Source organism: Symsagittifera roscoffensis, chromosome 5, assembly GCF_963678635.1.
Source record: "Symsagittifera roscoffensis chromosome 5, txSymRosc1.1, whole genome shotgun sequence".
NCBI classification, from domain to species: domain Eukaryota; kingdom Metazoa; phylum Xenacoelomorpha; order Acoela; family Convolutidae; genus Symsagittifera; species Symsagittifera roscoffensis.
This window is the reverse complement of record NC_087066.1, coordinates 56,531,900-56,552,464: the sequence shown is the minus strand read 5'-3', so window position 1 is coordinate 56,552,464 and position 20,565 is coordinate 56,531,900. Positions and strand designations below refer to the sequence as shown.

The 20,565-nt window shown below is 48.3% G+C and overlaps 1 protein-coding gene across 1 annotated transcript in view; it reads right to left on the bottom strand.

The window, feature by feature from the left end:
- Window positions 1-15,412, bottom strand: part of LOC134846048 (small integral membrane protein 14-like) — a 101,239-nt gene extending 85,827 nt beyond the window's left edge. The window contains exon 1 of the mRNA XM_063863227.1: window positions 15,403-15,412. The gene's annotated coding sequence lies outside the window, so the exon portion shown is untranslated. The remainder of the gene's footprint in view (window positions 1-15,402) is intronic.
- Window positions 15,413-20,565: the final 5,153 nt, after the last annotated feature.

Below are 20,565 nucleotides of genomic sequence, written 5' to 3'. Positions count from 1 at the left end.
CATGTTGATGCGCTCAAGCACAGGAAGTAATTAAATGGGTGAGCAACTCTAGAATTAACTAAGATAACTAGATAAGTTCAATGTTTATCAGTTTGAATGGCAAAGGTAAGTTTGAACTCTAGAATGAAGTTTTATGTGGACCATTGGGACACTCAAGCTGTCCACCTTTCCGTCGAAGGTTCACTCTGGTCCAGTTCAAATAATTGTTCTCTCGGGAATACTCTGTCTTCTATTTCAGATAGGACAGTTCTACTCTTGTTCACTATGATGGAAATTGCGAATAGCAATTTCCCACTCTTTTTTATCTGACAACTTTCCCGCAATTGTTCTGAATTTGTTCTGATTTCTTTCTCTGGTTTTCAGTTATCGCGAGAAAATCGTGCATGACATGTTCCATTCGAAATTTTGAAAAATTTAATTTCACTCCAAAATCAAGTGTTCTCCGCTCTTCTCAAGGTCAAACTTCCAAATATGACCGACTGGCACATACTCCCCGGACTCGAGATCGATGTCCTCATCGCGCGCTGTCTTTTGCCAGTGAGTCCCAGAAAAACCGAGTGTTGCTCAAGATACAGTGCCAGTGGTCATTTACAGAAGTTTGCAGCAGATTCAAGATTATCTACACCCCAAAATTCACGGCCATTTAAAATTTTCACACTATTGCTAAACAGCAACCAAAATCTGCATTTACCTGCACCCTTGAATTTTCGCTTTTCAAGCCAATCATTTAAAAATCTCTTTTGTCCTATTCAATCAGGAAATTGTCATGCAGCATTTCGATTTATATAATAAATATAGTATATTAGTAACAATATTTGCTTTGTTAAAATTTCTTTTTCGTGAATCCAAGTTTCACTCGGATTCACACTCAAGCCCCCCTTTCCTCTCAAGACTCATGATCCATCCTATTTGCCCATTCATCTCGTACTCTTCGCCTTGGAGGTACTGCATCCTGAAGTGCTAGATGCAGCAAACTGTCTCAACAGTTCCTCTTCATCATCGGAGCTAATCACAATCTCCTCCCAAGCCTTCAGCTGTTCATAGGATCGCATCCATTCTCTCTGCTCCTGTAACCTCTTTGCTTGGTTGGGTAGTGCCTTCACCCTAGCCTCTCGGTTCAAGCAAAAGGAGTTGTGCAGGCTCAAGCTCACGTTCTTCGCCAGGTCTTCCTCTAGTATCGACTCCCTCGCTTTGGTATTGTCTCCAGACATCTTGCCCACTCTTTTCCATCCTGTCGTGATCGCATTACGATGGGTTAGCAGGGGTCTCTTGAAAGCTTCCGGCCCAATCTCGGCCTGGAACTGTCGATACTCTTTTTGATGTTTTCTCATGTGATCTTTCGTTGTCATGTACAACCAAGACGTCAGTGTCGCCCGAAACCACGGGAAGTACCTCAAGCGGCTCCATACGTGCCTGACTTCCATCGGTATGGCGAATACTTTGCACGCAGTCTCAAACAACTCAAGTCTCCTGCTGTAGTCTATCGCGTATATTGACTCAGCCGTTGGCGTCGTCGCCTCCCGATACTTCGTTATGTTCTCTTCTATCCATCTCAGAGCTAACATCGTACTCACTACTAAGAGCGTCACCTTCTGCCGGTGATCCGGTAGTCCGATCGACCGAATCTCTTCCACATCCCACACCAGGCAAAGGTTCTTGTGATCTGGGTACCACACCGTTTGTGCCAAACAGTGGCATGGGCATTCCCCATGAGAGATCTCAATGCTCCTGAGATTACGCTCCCCTGAGGCTTCCAAGAGAGGCTCAAGCTCCATCATTTTCTCGTGCATCGTGTCGTTATCTTCCAGGTTCGGAGTGCTTCCCACAGGTTTTCCGATCACATTTTGTCTCTCGTGATCGCTGGTGTTTTCTCTTTCCAACTTCAGAAGATCTTCTCCCCAGATTTCACTCAAGTCATCTCTCAATTCTTTTGGTACTGTCCCTTTGATTTTTCTCAACAACTTGTGCGAGTGATGCGATATCCGAGCCAACCTCACGCACTTGGGCACTGAGAAGGCCTTGTCCACCAATATTCTCTGGCTGGACACTTCCACCATCGCCAATTGTAGCGGGTAGTGGCTTCCGCACAAGTTGGCCATCATTGACCCTATCAGCGACTTCGCGTTCAATGGCAAGCCATAGGCTTCGCTCATGGGAAATCCCATTTCCGCCTCAAGACCAACCTTCCAGCTGCGGATGTGTTTTTGAGTCACCTGCAACACCCCGGGCCAGGATTCTACGCTCAACGCCGTCACTAAATGATGTTCAGATTCCAGTCTCTCCAGTGCCTGCAGACCACACATTCTCGAGAAGAATCCGAGAGCTGTTGCTATATTCACCGTGGTTCTCGCGTAACATTCCGCTATTATTTGCACTTCACTTTTCTCCCTTTCTGTTATGTCTTCGAACCACGTGACCAGGTCTTCTTTTTGAAATGACAGTATTCTGACGCATGACCGTCCATCGCAGATGTGCTCTCCGCTCCCACACGTCGAATCCAGACAGCTACCCGGCTCCAATTTCTTTGCTGACCCGGGGTCGCCCGTCCTTTCACTTGGCTCTTGCATCTGGGGCGTGATCAGCTTATGTAGCACACTCAACTTCGCCAGATCTTCATCTTCCGTTGGTGCTAACCTCACTCGCTCAGTGGTTTCCTCGATCAGACTCGCATGGGGATGTGGACACCAGGAGGGTCTTAGTAGCTTCCATACCACTCCCAAGTTCGTGGTTAACAAGCCATTTCCACCGCCCATGTTCACTTCAACTCTCTTGTTTGAGCGCGGTATGCTTACCACCTCTGGTGTTTTCTCAAGAATCAGGCCCAGGCTCTGCCCCTCTTTTTCCACCGCGTCTATTTCCATTATTCTTTCTGTCCAAAACTTCAGTAGCTCCGCTACCTCATGGTTTCTGTGGGCTCCTCCAGCTTCTGAGTCTAAGAAGGGATTGTAGGCTATTCCCATCACTCCAGACACATATTGGTATTCCCCCTTCTCGCTGAGTCTCGAGTACTGCTCTGACGAGGCCAGGTTACGGTGAACATCATGTTCTTCCTCGAACTTCTTATTAGAGAACCTCCGTACCTCGTCCAGCTTTCGATGGTTCTCCAAGGATACTCTGGAGCCATCTTCTTTCTCTATTCCTGTACTCTGATACACGTTCAAGATGACCGTCGAGACTCTTTTCTCCATGGTTTTACTTCCGCTTGCTCTCTGGTGGCATGCCAGGATGGTGCTATCAGACATCATTGACATTACCCATCTCAAGAAACATGTGGCATCTTTTCTTCTAGCCAGGCTCAAGCCTGAATTGTCCCTGGCCACGTGTTGCATCAGTGCCTGATATACCTCTAGCTTCTTGCTTCCCAACTTCAGCCTGTCATACGAGGTCAATGTCTCCAACTCTATTCCCACCAGACTCCAGGTGAACATTAATTGTCCCGCAGTTCTAACGAAGGGATTCGCCATTAGTGGCGGTGCTGATGAGGGTGTCCTCATCGCCTCTTCAAAATGATCCTTCAACAAACTCTGCCAGGACCTCTTCAGATGACTTGCCATCTCTATCTTATTGACCTCGGCTTTTTGCTGGGTGGCCCAATTGCGTCGCTTGCGAGCTACTCCACTGTCCAACTTCTTTAAGCAGTCCTCCATTTCCTTCAATGTTTCGAGGGCCATCCACCATGTCCGGGAAGTGTTCCTCGTCATATTCCTCTCCAATGGATCACTCGTCGCCTGTTTGCCTATGTCCTGATGTGCCTTCGAGATCCATTCTTTGCCGACATCCACTTCCCCTACCTGTCCGTTCGTTGAACCTCTCTTCACGTTTATCTTCTGAGGCTTGAAGTCTTCTTCTGACGTTGAACTGGCGGAAACCTCTATTTCCTTTTCTACTTCAAGTGGTTTCCTGAGCTCCGAACTGTTCTTGTATGCCGCCGTCTTGCATCGAGCCAAGACAATGGGCGCCGTCTCTCTCAAGTTTCCTTCCGAAACAGCATCCACTGAAGGACTACCCCATCCTTCCACTTCTCTCTTCCTCTTGCGAGTCTTCACATCTCTGCTCGAGGGTGTTGTGGTTATCATCATTGATTCGACCTCTCCATCCACTCCTTCCAACTCTTGCCTCCCCCCTGCTCGAGCCTTAAGGATATTAGTACTTTTAATCATATTACTAGTCCCAACCTTATCCCTTTTTATATCATCAACCATTTTATCTACAGTTTTTTGTTTCAGAGTAGAGCTGTCCTCACATTTCTCTTTTCTAGTCTTCGATCGTGCGTTCCTCAGCTCCACTAGCTTGTTCAGCGGCTCTTTTCTTGCTTTCTCATCCAGGCCCGTTCCTATCAGGAGCGGTTCCCCGAATCTCACTACTGCGTCCCACAGTTCCTTCTTGAACTTGTCCAGCGTCGTCTCGCTGCCTACTTCTTGATTGAATTCCTCCAGGAATTCCTGCCAAGCATCATCCTCGAGAGATCCCAAGAATATGTCCCTGTTTCCTTCGAACGTATTCTTCTCCCTTTCCTCCGAGCTCAAGAGTAACATCCCCATATTGAAGGTCTCACCTGCCAATGGCAACTCTAGGTTCTTCCGTGGGGACGGGTTCAGAGGTGGGGTGGCAGTGTCTGCCCAATTCTCTTCGCTCAAGTCTTTCAACAGCTCTTGAGTGGTGAGTTCCTCGCCTGATTGCCCTGGTTCAGGCGCATTCCCTACTTCCATGTCTTCTCCATCTTCACTGAGAGTTTCATCCATGCTCTCTTCCTCCGATTCATCTCTTCTTCTCTCTAGAATTCTCTTGAATCGGTCCTCAACGGGTCCACTCCTCCTGTCTCCAGGCGTGTCTACAGACAGTGGTGACGGTGTCGCAGGATCCAGCTTTTTATATTCTGTCAGGGCTACATGCAGTTGACCTGCTGCATCTAGGTCTGTTCCCTCTTTCATCACTTCTACTTGTTCCAATCCATAGGGTGCCTTGTATTTTCGTGTGGCAAATTTCATTTCATCCATCAATGCGACATGCCCCTCCGTCATAATCATCCTGCCATCATCCCATATGGGTAGCACATTCTCAAGTCCCTCCTTCTCAAGAATCCTCAAGACTTTCCGCACCTCATATCCAGGGGGCTGCGAACCTCTACTCTTTTTCGCTTGCGTCGTCCACGAATTTACCTTCATCTCGCTGGTATGGAAATAGACTGCCGCCGTGTAGCCAACAAACAGGGGATCCCAGCCATCCGTGAATTGCCTCTGCGTTTCCTCAGTCATCATCCTCGCCATTATGGAGGGAACCACCAAGGGACTATTCATTCCCAAGGTCATCCTCCTGACTGTCGGGAACTCAGGCATGGTGGCTGGTAGGATTTCCTTCTCCATTATGGCCTCCAACTCCCTCTTGACTAGTGCAAAGCACTCCTTCCAGGCGGGGATTCTCAAGACTTCCCGTCCGTTGGCCGTCAATGGATTTAGGTTCCAAAACTTTGGATACATTTCAATGGGGCCTTCTCGCTTGCCTCCCATTCTGCATTGCATTTGTCCCCTGAAATTGCACACCATCATTTCGGCATCTTTCACTTTTCCGAAGAGTACCGTGTTGCTCATACGCGCCCTGAGCACCTCCTGCCGACACCAATTCAGCGCCGTACCATCCAGTACGCTGATGAGACTCAAGTGCGTCACCGAGTGACGATACGTTATCACCAGGGGATCTGGAAACGCGTACGTCACCGCTGGACCATAAATGCAGGTCACCACCTCCTCCAGACCCCGAATTATCCCCATCGGGTCCGACCTCATTGCCAGGCACAGGTCTGTCAATAGAGGCATCCCTCTGTTCGCCTTTCTCCATTCTTCTCTCGAGGTTGGGTTCTCATCTTCACCCGTCATGTATCGATTCTGCATCATGAGGTATTGCACCAGCAGTGTCTTTAACCCTGCTGCACACTTGTAGGAGCTGGTTTCAATGCTTGTGTGGACCCTTCCCATAGACAGAGGTTCTCCATATTCCATTAACCGATGAAACGACATCAATTCCCCATGGGTCAAGAGTACTAGCGCCAGGTATCCATCAACTCGAAGTGTCTCCACTCCTCGACTAAACATGTATGCCGGGCCCATGTTGAACAAGTACCTGGGGTAAACCAAATACAGGGCCAAGAGCAGGCTGATGGACATGCCCAGTATCTCTTGTATGAAGGCTGCGAAGATAGTCGCCGTGGTGTCGAACACTCCTGCCAGGAATTCTCTCTCCCAGCAAGGACTCAAGAACTTGAGAATCTCGTAATCTCTCCTAGTTTTCAGTTCGCCGTTGGCGTGTTCTCTCCAAAATCCCCCAATCGTCACTTCATTGGCGGCCGAGACAAATCTCGCCACCGTCATGTCTCTCGTTTCCGCTAGCTCCAGTTGTTTCTCTAGAAAATTCCAGATTTGTTTCACGAGGAGTGGCGCTTCCTCTCTCGTCTTATTCGTGACATTCTCCAGCCTTGGTGTCAGGAATGGCCACCAGCCATCCTGTTGAGTCAAGCGATATTTCATTGATTCTAGTTGTTTCTCCGTCTCGACCACATTTCTTCTCTCGTTGCTGGGACCTCTAGACCTGCTGGTGGAATTTGCGACTTTCACCTCCATAAACCGGAACCACAGGCTGGCCGTCAACTGGTTTATCGCCGTGTGGTCGTCCCCGATGACTGGGCTGAACTTGAGTTGTCTAGCAAAGTTCGATATCTCTAGCAAGAGTACCTCATCCAACACAATCAAGACGTCGGCTAGTCCGTAAAAGCCCCTCAGCGCATGAGATATGTCAGCCCATGCCGCTGGTAATTCTGATTTGTAAAGTCTCAAGTTCACTGGCTCCAGCTCTCGATTGGGGGCTGCCATCAGAATCCGCCATTCACTCCCTTCTGCTATCAAGATCAAGACCGCGTACACGAATTGTAGGGCGGGTGGCATGCTTGCGTATCCTGGGGATGTGGTAAACACCACCTTTGTCTTGGACCCAAATCTCGAGGCTACGTTCTCTTGTACCTCATTCATCGCCGCAAATAACGCCTGAATGGCCTCCCATATCTTCCTTGATGTCGGAACCTCCTTGCCCTTCAGTTGCTCAAGAAGTCCCATCGCATGCAGGTGGTCATTCATTCCTGCAAACAATAGCAGCTCAGGTTCACAGGGCATCTCCGACTTTATTGCCACCACTAGGGTCAACATCTGGTTCAATTCGGCTCCTGGCAAAGAGTATACCAGAGTCTCCGGCCAGAACAACTTGGGAGACGTTCCTTCGAAGGCCGATCCCGCCACAATGACTACTCTTGCAGCAGCTGGATCTGCTCTATCATAAACTGCCAGAGTCTTGGCCAATTGGGTGCCGCCACAGGGCTTCCCGTACCTGGGATCCTCTGCCAACTTGGGACCTTCGTAAGCAGCGTCAGGCAACTCCATTCCCCCCGGATTGAGTAGCTTGTCTACCACCTTTAATTGCGCCGGGGTTGCCAACCTGATCCTGGCGATGCCAGTTCGGTGCTTGGGAGGTTCTACTATAAGTCCAGGACTCCCTAGCAGCTTGAGAGGCCTGTAGTTAATGTGTCCCATGATCGCTTTTGTGGGAATTCCAGTCAGGTCTGTAGTCTCCATTAACTTCGCTCTCGAGAAATGCGCCTCGTGTGCTTTCAACCAGTCTACGCAATGATGTCTATTCAAGTCCTCATGCGACACTCGTTCGATCCCCAGGGTTTCCGCCAACTCTCGTCTGCATTCCAAGGTCTCTAGATCCAGTTCCTTCACCTTCTCAGGATATCTCAAGCGGGTAGTCTCCATAGACTTCTTTTCTCTCCTGCCATCTGCCACCACCACGGAGGACATCGCCGAGGCCGGAGGTGTTGATGACTCTACCTCCTCCGACTCCATTGGTGTGGCACTCTGCAATCGGGTCTGATTGCTCCTTGAGCTGTCTCTAGTATCAACTCTCGCTCCCAAGCGACCAGCCAAGGCCCTCGAGGCAAGGAATGGTGGGTTGGGAGGTGGTCCTAAAGTGAATTGGGCTGTCTCCAGCAGGTCCGCTTCTAGCGTGTTTATGTGTTCCTGGACGACGTCGTTCAGCCACTCCGCTCCCCTTGGCCTATCGAAATGGATTCCATCTTTCGAGGTGTCTTCAGGGAATCCCTTGTTCTCCATGCGTTCTGCTATGTCCAACAGCCTGAGAGGAAGCACACTCTTTCGGTGTATGTCTCGGATCGCCTTATTCAGGCTCCGCACCTTCTGGTTCATATCTAGGGCGTGCTGATCAAACATCATGTTATAGGGGACCGTGCATATCGTCAGCAGGATGGGGTCCATCTGGATCCTCAGTTCCTCAAGAAGGCAGCTCATCTTGTCGCACAGCCTCGTCACTTTCCTCGCTTCTCCTCTTGACACGTCGTTGGTCCCAACCATCAGGGTGACTGTGTAAACTTTGGTCATTCCTAGCATGTCCAGGGTTACCAACATCTGTGGCGTGGCAGCTCCAGCGAAACTCAAGACTCCTGTCTGCCAATGTGACCGGATCTGGGTCAACACCCGCACCAGGCTGTCCCCTATAATTAGGTGAACCGCACCCTCTGGCACACGAGGTGGCGCTAGATACTGCACCCAGGCTGCGTCATGGAAGCAGTCCCTCCTGGCTTCCTGTTCCGCACTCCAGTCCAGCCGATTGTGCTTGTGGTAGTTCCCTTCTGTATTCTTCTTGTAGCTCGCGATCACGACGTTTCTGACCGGCTGTTCCCTCCAAGTTGGGGGAAGCTCTGGCCTTGTCGATCTTTCACGACTCTGCTGCTGCAATTTCTCGCCCAGCTCCTTCAGGCGCGATGAGGCGCCACTCACCTGACTGCCACTCGAGGTCGAGGTTGGGGTATATCCTGGTAACACCACATCCATCAGAGGACGTACAGGTTGGGTCTCTAGGTTGCGCAAGGAAGGCGTCACGTCATTCGGTATCCAGACCTCCAAGCCTTCACTCATGTGTTCCCTGGCCTCGCGGTCAAGGTTGAACCGTCCTCTAGCCCTGGGAGCTTCATCCACCTCCATGCGCGACTCTGGCCTCGAGCTTGTCACCACTCGTTCGTTTGACCTGGCTCCCTTTTGTGCGTCAAGCTCGCGTTGTCGCTGTTCTATCCTTTCCAACTCCGACTTTAGTTGATCACGATTCGCGACGTTCTCCCGCACCCTTAGCTCCTGCTGATGTTCAGCCCTCAGCATCTCAAGTAATTTCAACGTCTGATCTCGCTCGTCGACTGCCTGGTCCCTCTCCAGCTGAAGCTTCTCCCTATCCAGCTTCGCCTGATCCCGATCGAGGTTCGCTTTATTCTTTTCCTTCAGCGCCTTCTCAAGCTCTTTCTTTAGGACCCCCAGCTCCGGATATGCCTCGGTCGTCTGTTGCGCTCGCGACATCGACGGCACCTTACTCGAGCTCTGTCCCGTGGATCTTGCTGTTGGCCTCGTCGGTAGCGGGAACTCTCCTGCGCCGTGTTCGGTGTTGTTACTCAGGCCAGGATTTCTTGCCAAGTCAAAGCCCCTTACTCCTCCATCCGCATTCCAAGACAACCATCTGGTCTGTGCCCGATTTGATATGCCCTCGGTGGTGTAGCCGACTATCAAGACAGCCTCCGTCGCAGACTCCCTGCACTCGCCCTGGTCCTCCAACTGGAGGATCGCATTCAGCATCACCGCCATTCTCTCGTCTATCTGGGTGTGGTCCAGGTCCCTCAAGCGTCTGTACAGCTCGTCAAGAGTGGGCCTCTGCAGAGCCGCGGGCATGGAGTTCCAGAATCGGTCTGCCATTCTTTATAACTTCGGGATGTGTGCAGATAGATGTTAACCAGCTCAAGAATTACCTTACCAACTCAAGAATTACCTTACTCAAGAATTCCCTAGGAATTTTCTCTTGCAAGCACTTGCTGTAGATCCGGATTATCGCGTGTCCAATCAAGATTCTCTTCTTCTGTTTCTCGCTTGAGTGTAGTTGGATATTCAACTTTGTTTTTCAAACTTGATCTGAAAACATAAAGCTCATTAAAACTTAGTATGTCACGTTCCTGACCTAGAGACCCCCCTTCTACCCATATGATTAAAATCCTATCATTCACATATCACTTAAAACAATTCGATTGGATTTCCCTTAAGAACATGCAGATTCATTTTATGTTTTAGCACCGTTAATTCTTTCTTTTAAAATTCAATTGTCATGCCAATCACATCTTAAGATCCCTTTACCTGCGCCGCACCCCCGTACCTAACTCAAGACTCCTCCCGCACACCCGAATCGATACCTCCATGTACCCGACTCAGGCGATGCTCAAGTAGTACTTCTTGTGAAGATGCACCATTATCTCGGTTTCTGCAAAGACCACATGTAGGATAGCATACAATTCCCTCGAGCTCAGTTTGCCCCTGTTTGGGTCGTACACCGGCATCGAGACCTCCACTATTCCTCTTTCAATCATGAAGTCACGTAGTCTTGTCAGTGCCAATATCACGTGTTCGGGATCAATTGTGTTTCTGTCGTTGACTCTCGTTACTAGGAAGCAGAGGTATTTGCCCGGGACTTGTGCCACTGACGGTGGAAGCGCTGCCATGCCTCCCAGTCCCGGCCTCTGTCTGAACAGGAACTCTACGTTCTGGTACTCTCTTTTGAAGTCAGCCTCCAATCTTGATTTGAAACTCATGTCCGCCGTGATGCAGATCGCGCTGGTCCTGTTTGACAGGATGAAGTCGCTATCCGTTATCATGATGTTCTCTGAGTATTCATTGGGTATTTCGAATTTCGTTTTGAAATTCCTTCCTATGGTAGGCTCTGGTTCTTCTTGCTCCAGTTCCAATCCGCTTGTTTCCCTCACTTCCTTGAGCTTCTTTATCATCGAATTTTCGGTGTGGGTAAGTCCTACCCCCACTCCCCGGACAAAAATATTTATCGACGTCCCCGTCGATGTAGTCGGGTCTGAATTGTCCTTAGGGATGTCCAGTGGCCTGTCTGTTGCTGTCCATCCGAAAAGTGGCTCCCCTGTCTTCATGTACTTTGCTGCTGATACATCGACTTGCTGAATGCTTTGTCCTTCGTGACTCTCGTCTTTGACATCACGCATCCACTCTAGAATCCTCAAGTTCGTGTTCTCCCTCCTTTCTATTTCACTCTGCTCGAGATCCGTCTCCAATTCTGGCGTCGAGTAATCATCCTGCGGATAATGCCCACCATCGTCAATGACCTGCCATTCTTCTCCGGCTTCCAGTTCGCCTACGCCTAGTAGTTCATCGCCCAACTTGTCTGGCAGTATCTTATCGATCAAGAAGTCATCCCCGTACCTATTGTACCTCATGCCTGTGCGTTTACGATTGCCCGTCCTGGTTTCCGGTGGTGTTGGTCGATCCGGTTCCATCCACTTCGGTACCTCGTTTTGCTCGGGATCGTTCCAGTCTTCTTCTACAAATGAACCTGCATCCGACTCCACTTCTATCTTTTCGTTGTCGTCCAAACTCAAGTTCTCATTACCATCATTTTTCTCTCTAGTGCCTTTCTCATTCACTTCGCACGCTGGTTCCACCACCAGGTACTCAAGACCTTCCATGTCTTTTGGCAGGCACCAGTCCTCCGGAGACGGAACGTGAGGCTTCAGATTTTCGTAATGTGCTGCTCGCCCTGTACTCAAGCGATAGAACCTTCCTTGTTGATGTACTTCCGTAATCATGAACGGTCCTCTCCATTTCTTGAGTAGTTTCTTTGTTCCCTTGGGCGGTATGACATTTTGGAAAACCCACACGTATTGGCCCACTTCGTATGGCTTTGCTCTTAGTATCTTCTCGTCATATTTCTTGCGTTGCCTCATTTGCGCTTGTGCCGTGTTTCTCCGACATAGCTCGTTCAGCTCTTGTTGTCTTTTGATCGCTTCCTTCACGTATGCTTGAGGCGACGTCTTCTTCCCCTCGTACTCCGGGTAGAAGAATGTCAGAGGCATTGCCCTTTCCCTGCCCGTCAACATCATGAAAGGACTGATACCCGTTGTAGAGTGCTGGGTACTATTGTAGGCTCCTACTACCTGTGGCAGGTATTTGTCCCAGTCCGTCATGTATCTTGAGCAGTACACCCTGAGCATGTTGACTAGTGTCCTGTTCTGTCTCTCTACCAACCCATTGGTCTGTGGATGATAGGTCGTCGAGTGTGCTTGAGCAATGTGTGACCTCTTCATCAATTCTTTTGTTAAGTCCCCCACAAAAGCCTTGCCGTTGTCTGACTGGAAAGTCATTGGACAACCATACCGCGATATCCAATGCGTTATCAGGTGATCACATGTTTCCTCTGCTGAGGCTGTCTGGCACGGAACTGCTTCCGCCAACTTGGTAAAGTGATCTATTATAACTAGTATTTGGTTATAACCCGATTCCGTCATGCAGATTTTTTGATGGTCTATCTGCACCACTTCATTGAATTCCGAACTCTCGACAGACTTGAGGGGAAACTTCATCTTCCTTGGGTCTTTTACTTGAAGGCATGCTAGGCAGGCATTCACCCATCTCTCGCAAGCTTTTCTCATTCCCGGCCAGTCAAACCTATGAAGTATCCTTTGTTGTACTTTATCTATCCCCTGATGGCCCATCTGGTCGTGTGATCTGAAAAGCACTTCCGTTTGGTACAGTTGTGGTAGTATGATGAGGTTGTGTTTGTGTATTATCTTTTCCTCATCTCTTCTCTTGCACGCTACCACCCCTTCCGCTGTGTGATAAAGTAAGTCTCTCTTTTCTTTGTAGAACTGGCTCAAGATCTTGTAGCTGTCTTCCTCAAGTTCCCCCTTCTCCTTGACTCCAGAATGGATCCATTTGGAGAGGTTACTTGTCATTTTGTCATTCTTCTGGGCCCTTATTAGGTCAGACAGTCTATATCTCGCCTTAACGTGCTCCTTTAGCGCCATGATCTGTCCATTCATCTCACCAGGGTTGTGGATGTCATCGCTCAGTTTCACACATATTATCCTTTTCACGATTTTCATGTCGTCCTCTGGTACCAGATTCGTTCTCACGTTTGAGTTGCACGATAGTTCCCTAAGTGGCTTTCTTGAAACTGCTATTTTCTCGAGCTCTTCTCCACCTCGTACCTCTTGTATTTCCAGATTGTACGTCCCTGAAGATGGATCTGTCTGTAATTCCCTGTCGTGCTGTCTCGTCTTCTCTTCCGCCAGTATCATGCATAGACTGTCTTGATCCTCACTGCTCTCATCCGAGTCTTCATCCCATTCTTTACGCTCCCCGGACAATTTTCCTTCTCCGGTTTCGTCTTCTTCCATGAATCTGGACCACTCCCCGGACTCTTGATCTAGTCCCAGGTGTTCAATTTCTTCTCTGAATGTCACTTTCTTATCCCTGACTTTTGTTTGCTCCAGAATTTTTTCGGGGATTTTCTCAACTAGTGATCGCACAACTTCCTTGCTATCAGTGGTGCTTCCTTTTGAGACGTCAGTATTGTTCACTGTTTTTTCTCTCCGAAGTATGGTTAGTTCCGGTGCCTCCTGACTTTTCCCTTGGATCACGGGCTTGTCATCCGATAGTTTCTCAAGTAACCTCATTAAGTCTTCATCTATTCGGACCGTTCCCTCCTCTACCTGGGTGAGATCATAACCTTTTGCCTTGAGTGTCTCCCTCACGATTTTGGACTTGAGCATTATTCCTATCGGAATCCCTCTGCTTTTCTTCAAGATGGTCTTTTCAAGAGGCTCTTTCGGCAATTCGGGATGATCTTCAATCGGTTTACCTGATTTGTCCAGCCATCTCGTGAGTGGAAGACTGTCGTACGTTTCTTTGTCCATGAAGGAGAAGCCATCTTTGATCTCCGGTCTGTCCGCCTCTCTTTGTTCTTGCCTCTCGTAGAACTCCGTCTTCTTACTCAAGCTGTCAGCATTTTGATGTTTATCTCGTGTTCGGTGCTCAATTATCATGTTGTATCCATCCAAGCGAACTATCCACCTCCCAATATAGCTCTGGTCCATTGAGTACGTTTTCAGCCAGCTTAGTGCTCGGTTGTCGACTCGCAGCTTGAAGGGCTCACTGCCTAGGTATGCTCTGTATTTTTCGACAAAGGTGACCACCGCGAACATCTCTGCTTTCGGTGCTCCGTACTTCATTTCTGTGTCACTTAGGACCTTGCTCCCGTATGCTATTGGTCTCAAGACTGTCTTCCCATTCCATTCTTGTTCTTGATGGAGAATCCCAGAAATAGCGACTACTGACGCGTCCGTGTCTAGCACGTACATCCCCTTCTCTGTCGGCATACCCAGTACTGGTGCCTCACACAGCTCTTTCTTTATTCTCTGGAATGACTCTTCTGCCGCGTTGTTCCACGTGAACTTCTTGCCCTTATGTCTCATTAGTTGTTGCATCGGGTATACCTTGTCCGCATAGCCCTTGATGAAATCTCAATAATAGTTGGCGAAACCCAGGAAGCTCATCAGCTGGTGCTCCGTCTTCGGTGATTTCCAGGTTAGGACTGCTTCCACGGCGTCTGGATCAGGTCTGATACCGTGCTTATCTACCATCCTGCCCAAGTATTTAATCGAGTCCTTGAGTATCTCGCACTTTGATGGTTTACACTTCAGCCCCGATCTTTTCATGCACGCGAACACCTCGTCAAGCCTCTCGATGTGGTCTTCTAGTGTCGGCGTTGCTATTACCACGTCGTCCACGTAGCACATTACCAGGTTGCCGTACTTCTTCGTCACGCCTATCAACGCGTGTGCCATCAGCCGCTGAAACGTGGCTGTTGCATTGCAGAGTCCAAACGGCATCCGTTTCCATTGAAACAGACCCAACTCGCAGGCGAACCCTGTCTTGTCCCTGTCTTGCTTCCTTAATGGTACCTGCCAAAAGGCCGAGCCTAAATCAAGAGTCGTAAAAAATTTCGCATCACCTAACTTCGAGAGGCTCTCATCAATTCTAGGTATGGGATAGGCATCCTTCACCGTGACGGAGTTCAGGTATCGAAAGTCACAACAAAACCTTAACTGGTCGCCTTTCTTTTTGGCCATCACTACTCCACACGCCCACGGTGACTTGGATGGTTCTATCATGACATACTCTAGTAACGTTTCGATTTCTTTTCTACACGCGTCCGATTTGTGTGGGGTCATGCGCCTCGCCCCCTCCCTGTGTGGTACCGCGTTTTCCTCAAGTTCAATTTCATGTTCAACAAAATTACAACACCCGATATCCGCCTTATGCCTTGAAAAAACCTCCTCGTTTCGCTCTAGTACGTCCTTGATGGCTTCGAGCTGTTCCTCTTTCAGTTTGCCCCTTAAGTGTTCAATCTCCGGGAGAACCGGTTTGTCGGTTTGCATTTCATCTAGTGTGGGTCGCTCTGGAAAGTTCGAACAGCTCGAAAGCCCATCGTCCGTTTCTGACTTAAGTGATTTAATAAGACCTGAAGAATCTTTTATTCTCTGCAATCGTCTCAAGATACAAATTTTGTCCCTGTGGTTGGGACAATCAACAACTTCATTTTGTTTTGAGTTTTCAATTGTTTCATATCGAGTTTTAACCGGTAAAGCATATCCCAGTTTCCGCCCTCTCTGTATCGTGATCGGTATATCAAGGGTATTCAACAAGACACTGACGCAGAGGCCGCTCTTCGTTATCGAAAATGATCTTCCTAAAACAGCAGCGCTTTGACTATTAGGATTTGGAACTATACACACTTGCTTGTTATCGCTTAGTTCATTATAATTTTTCATCCTCAAGCTTACGATTGCCGCTTCATTAGCTTTTAACCTCACTCTCCTACTCAAGAATACCGGTGCTTTGTTTTCATTTGCCATTATTAAATTTACCGGTTTGATTGCGTACCTCCTATCCGGGTTCCGTATCCTGAACATTGCATTATTTAGATCAATCGTTACGTCGAAATTCCTGATGAAGTCTCTGCCCAAAATGAATTGGTCAGATTCATCTAGGTTTTCTACCACGATGAAGCTCATCCACAGGTTACGTTCCCCCAAATTGAGGGCTATTATCTGCGTCCTGCCCAGCACCCGAAGGGCCCCTTTGTTTGCAGCTGACAGCCGTATTCTCGAGTCTATCAAGTCATCTTTGTCGAAGCCCATCTTTTCCCATGTTTCGATTGGTATGACGCTCAAGACTGCTCCCGTGTCAAGTAATCCACGTAACTGAGTCTTTTTGCCATTTATGTCTAGCACGTGCCCTGTCACGTCTGCTTCCGTTCCGATGTGCATTGCATCTTCTTCAAGCATAGCACAGTGTCCAATCGATCTTACTTTCAATTCCTCTTTCCCTACATAGATTTGTCCAATTAGGTCTTCGTCGCATGTTATCATCGTTTTGGTATAGATGTTAATTCCATCTATATTTAGCATGACCTCGTGTGGACCATAAGCTTCAGTGTACCTATTATCAACTCGTACCGACTTGCTGCCCCCTCTCGTGAGTAGTGCCCTGAGCGCTCTAGAAGTCGTTTGTGGACTTATTCCACTCAAGTAGTCTGCATACACGTCAATGTGCATTATCGTCTGGTCGCTCGGCTCGCTCAAGTTTCTGGTTACCTCGTGGCCGCCCACTGTGATTATCGACATTATTCTTGCTCCAATTTTCGATATTCCAAAAGGTTTACCTGTCACCATTTTCACGGTGTTACAATTCCCAGTCTTCGTTGAGCCCGTTCTAGCCTCTGGTATTGATATCGATCCGGTTAATGCTTCGTTAAAATTTTGTCTTTCGATCTCCAACTTTAGTCGTTGCTCTATTTCTTTCGCTGCCAGATCTTGTTTCACTTTGGCAATTGCTTCCGTCGCTGCTTTCTCATAATTTATCTCTAGAGAGCTTCCGGCTGCGGACTCTAACGCACCGCTAACATGTGTAACAGCTTTCACTGTCTTTGTCGGCAATTCGGTGTTTGGTGCCCCTAAGTTCCTAGATTCGAACTCGTTTTGCCTGTTCCGCTGATTCTGCACCGCCGCTAATGCCAACTTATGTTTGGGGTGATTCTGGTCCTTGACCGCTTCCCAGAACAAGGGACAATCCATTCTGAAGTGCCCCTCCTCGTTACAGAAGAAGCATCTGGCGCCCATCTTGATGATTAAGCCATTATAGTACTCGTGTTCCTCCATCTGACTCATATCCTCCTCATCCGGTGCATAACCTAGGCTCTTCATGCCTTGTTTGTACGTTGTGCAGTCGGCCACATGATGATCCGCTGACCCGCAGTTCGCGCATGATCTGCGCTTGTCCATATCATCTCTAGGTTTGTACCATGATGATCTCTGGGGTTGACTTCCCCCTTGCGTGTTCCTGTTTTCAGAATATGAGTACTTCTTAGGTTTCATCAGCATGTATTCTCTTGATTTCTGTCTCATTTCTTCTGGGGTGGGTGCGCTGTCCTTCGACAATGTGTAGTATGTTGCTAACATTGTCCTTAAGTCATCACTTTTCACCCCATCAATGAACTTCGAGGCAATGCTAAAGTTCCGTCTGTTTGTCGACTCCTCTGGGTCACTCCTCCTTCTCAAGCTCTCAAGGTCATCTAGGAACCGATCTATTGACTCGTCGTCCCTCTGCCTTCTCTTTTCAAATCGCATCATCGCTTGGTGACCCTTCATTCCTGACCCGAATCGATTCAGCAATATCTCGAAGATCTTGTCCGCGGTGTCGCGTTCTTCCTCCTTCTTTGCGACCACGCATTTTAATGCCGTTCCTTCCAAGTTGCTCAGTATGGCTGTACATGCTTGTCTTTCGTCACTCAAGTTATCTTGTTCTAGATGTAATCTCATCACTTCCACCCAAGTGTCAATGCATCCATCGGAGTCGTCTTTGAATTCTTTTGGCTTCTTGAATGTCTTTCTTGATTTTCCCTCTCTCCTGTCGCTCGAGTCAGTGTTCCTCGTGGCGAAGGCCTCTAGAGTCCTGTTCATCATCTCCCAAGTGCTGGCCCATGTCATAGCATCCGGTCCTGTGTTGCTGTTAGCTGTTGAATCTCCCGGACCAGTCGTTGTATTCGACGTTCCATTCTTCATTATTGTTTTCGCAGCTGTTGGTGCTATGCTTATCGCATCCCTGTTTATGGGCAACGGTGTCGGTTGCCGTTTGTTCCTTTGTGGTTCTACAAAGTCAACTCTGGTGCCTTGCGTACGATCCGCTGCCGGTCTTTCTTGTGGAGTAGAACCTCTCAAGATTGCATCCAACTTCGCCTGTATTGTACACGAACTCTCGGCCTGACTCTTGCTCATTGTGTCCATTCTCCTTTCCAGGCTTCCTAATTGGCTGTTGACATCATCATATCGGTTCTTCAACTGTTGCATGTCTGTTTTGATGTTCTTTTCTCGTTCTTCATTGGTGGCTTCTACCTTATCTGACATTTCCTTGGGTCTCTCATCTGTTGCCTTAGCTAGGTTAAAATAACTGTCTAGATACTCGTGCTTGTTGTATCTTATCTCCTTTTTTATCACCTCTCTGTCTTCTTCACTGTGCTTAAGTCTTTTGTCAATCTGATTTAATTTCGCCAACAAGTCACCCAGCTCAATTAGAGTCTCTTCATGGTCAGCCGTCGGTCTCTCTTCGGCCGTAGCCTCTGCTTTAGCTTGTTCCTCTCTTGGATTGGCTTCTGAGGTCTTCGTGCTCACTGTCCCAAATGTTCCTGCTCTTTCTGCTTTTGGTTCTTCAGTCACGTTTTCTTTCGTTTTTATTCCGAACATTATTCCCAATTTTTCCGTAAAAGATGTCCTCTTTGCTTGAGAGTCTTCTTTCACCGTTTCTTCGGTGTTGCCTATTGCATCTTCCGCGTCATCTATCGGTGAGAACTCTATGGGTTTCTGGTTCGGTTCCTCTGCATTGGGCATTGGAGTTGACTCTTTCGCCATCTTCCTTGTTTCATCCACACTTTGATCGGGTGTCTCTAGATCAATCTCGATGGTGGGTTCTACTCGCTCCCCTTCCGTGCCCTCTTTCGCCCTGTTCTCCGCTGTACTCCTTGTGCTGACCATGTTAACTGAAAAGTTCTTCTTTGTTATCTCTGGGCCCGTTGATGTCGTTCCGCGCAGCGATGAATTATATTTCGTGTTTGATCCACTTGACCTTTTTTCGAGCACCGGTACCCTACTCCGCCTCATTATTTCTATATACAACTGCTTCTATTTACAATTTTATTATATACACGATTCTATCCTAATAGTAAGTAGTAAAAAAAATAAAAAAAAATTTTTTGCGGTAACAATATCTGTACAACGTGTTAAAAACCTTGTTCTCTTTCTAAAACCTTTGAAAAATTTCCCTTAATGTGGTCTTAACCGTACCTATTTCGATTTGTCTTATCCTGTCTTAAAACACACTTGTTGTAATTTGACTTCAATTTTTATACCGTCCCAAGACTGTTCGTCACTATCACAGTACTCTCCGCTAGTGTCCTTAGACCCTTGTACCAAGGCCACTGTCCCAAGACTACTGTCCCAAGACTAGTGTCCCAAGGCTAGTGTCCCAAGACTACTGTCCCAAGACCAGTGTCCCAAGGCTAGTGTCCCAAGACTACTGTCCCAAGACTACTGTCCCAAGACTAGTGTCCCAAGGGTAGTGTCCCAAGACTACTGTCCCAAGACTAGTGTCCCAAGGGTAGTGTCCCAAGGCTACTGTCCCAAGACTAGTGTCCCAAGGCTAGTGTCCCAAGACTACTGTCCCAAGACCAGTGTCCCAAGACTAGTGTCCCAAGACCCTTGTCCCAAGACCACTGTCCCAAGACCCTGTCCCAAGACCCTTGTCCCAAGACCACTGTCCCAAGACCCTGTCCCAAGACCCTGTCCCAAGACCACTGTCCCAAGACCCTTGTCCCAAGACCCTGTCCCAAGACCACTGTCCCAAGACCCTTGTCCCAAGACCCTGTCCCAAGACCACTGTCCCAAGACCCTTGTCCCAAGACCCTGTCCCAAGACCACTGTCCCAAGACCCTTGTCCCAAGACCCTGTCCCAAGACCACTGTCCCAAGACCCTGTCCCAAGACCCTGTCCCAAGACCCTTGTCCCAAGACCCTTGTCCCAAGACCACTGTCCCAAGACCCTGTCCGAAGACTACTGTCCCAAGACCCTGTCCCAAGACCACTGTCCCAAGACCCTGTCCCAAGACCACTGTCCCAAGACCCTGTCCACTGTCCTCGAGACTGTATCAAGACTGTTCTGGTCCAACACTGTCCCAGTACCACACTGTCCCGAGACTGTCCCCAGACTGCTCTGTCCCAAGACTCGTCACGGAGTGTCTTCCTCGTTGTAGGGTCTTCTTGATTCACCGTACCTTGTACCACCACTCAAGCTCTAGTAAAATTTTCCCAAAAACCCTCTCTTAAAAGCCAAATGCAGACCCCCCTCTTCTTTTTGGTTATTTCTATTTCAGTGTAGGTGCGCAGGTATCTTGTGATCACCTGTTCGTATAAAACCAAACACAAATCCTCACCAAAATGCAACAAAATCTAAGTAAGAAAAATAATAAAACAGAAAAATGAGCCCACCTGAAATTCAAAGGTGACCAATGTCCACCTTTCGTCTAAAAAAATGTCTGGTACCTAATTGCCACGCGTTTTCCT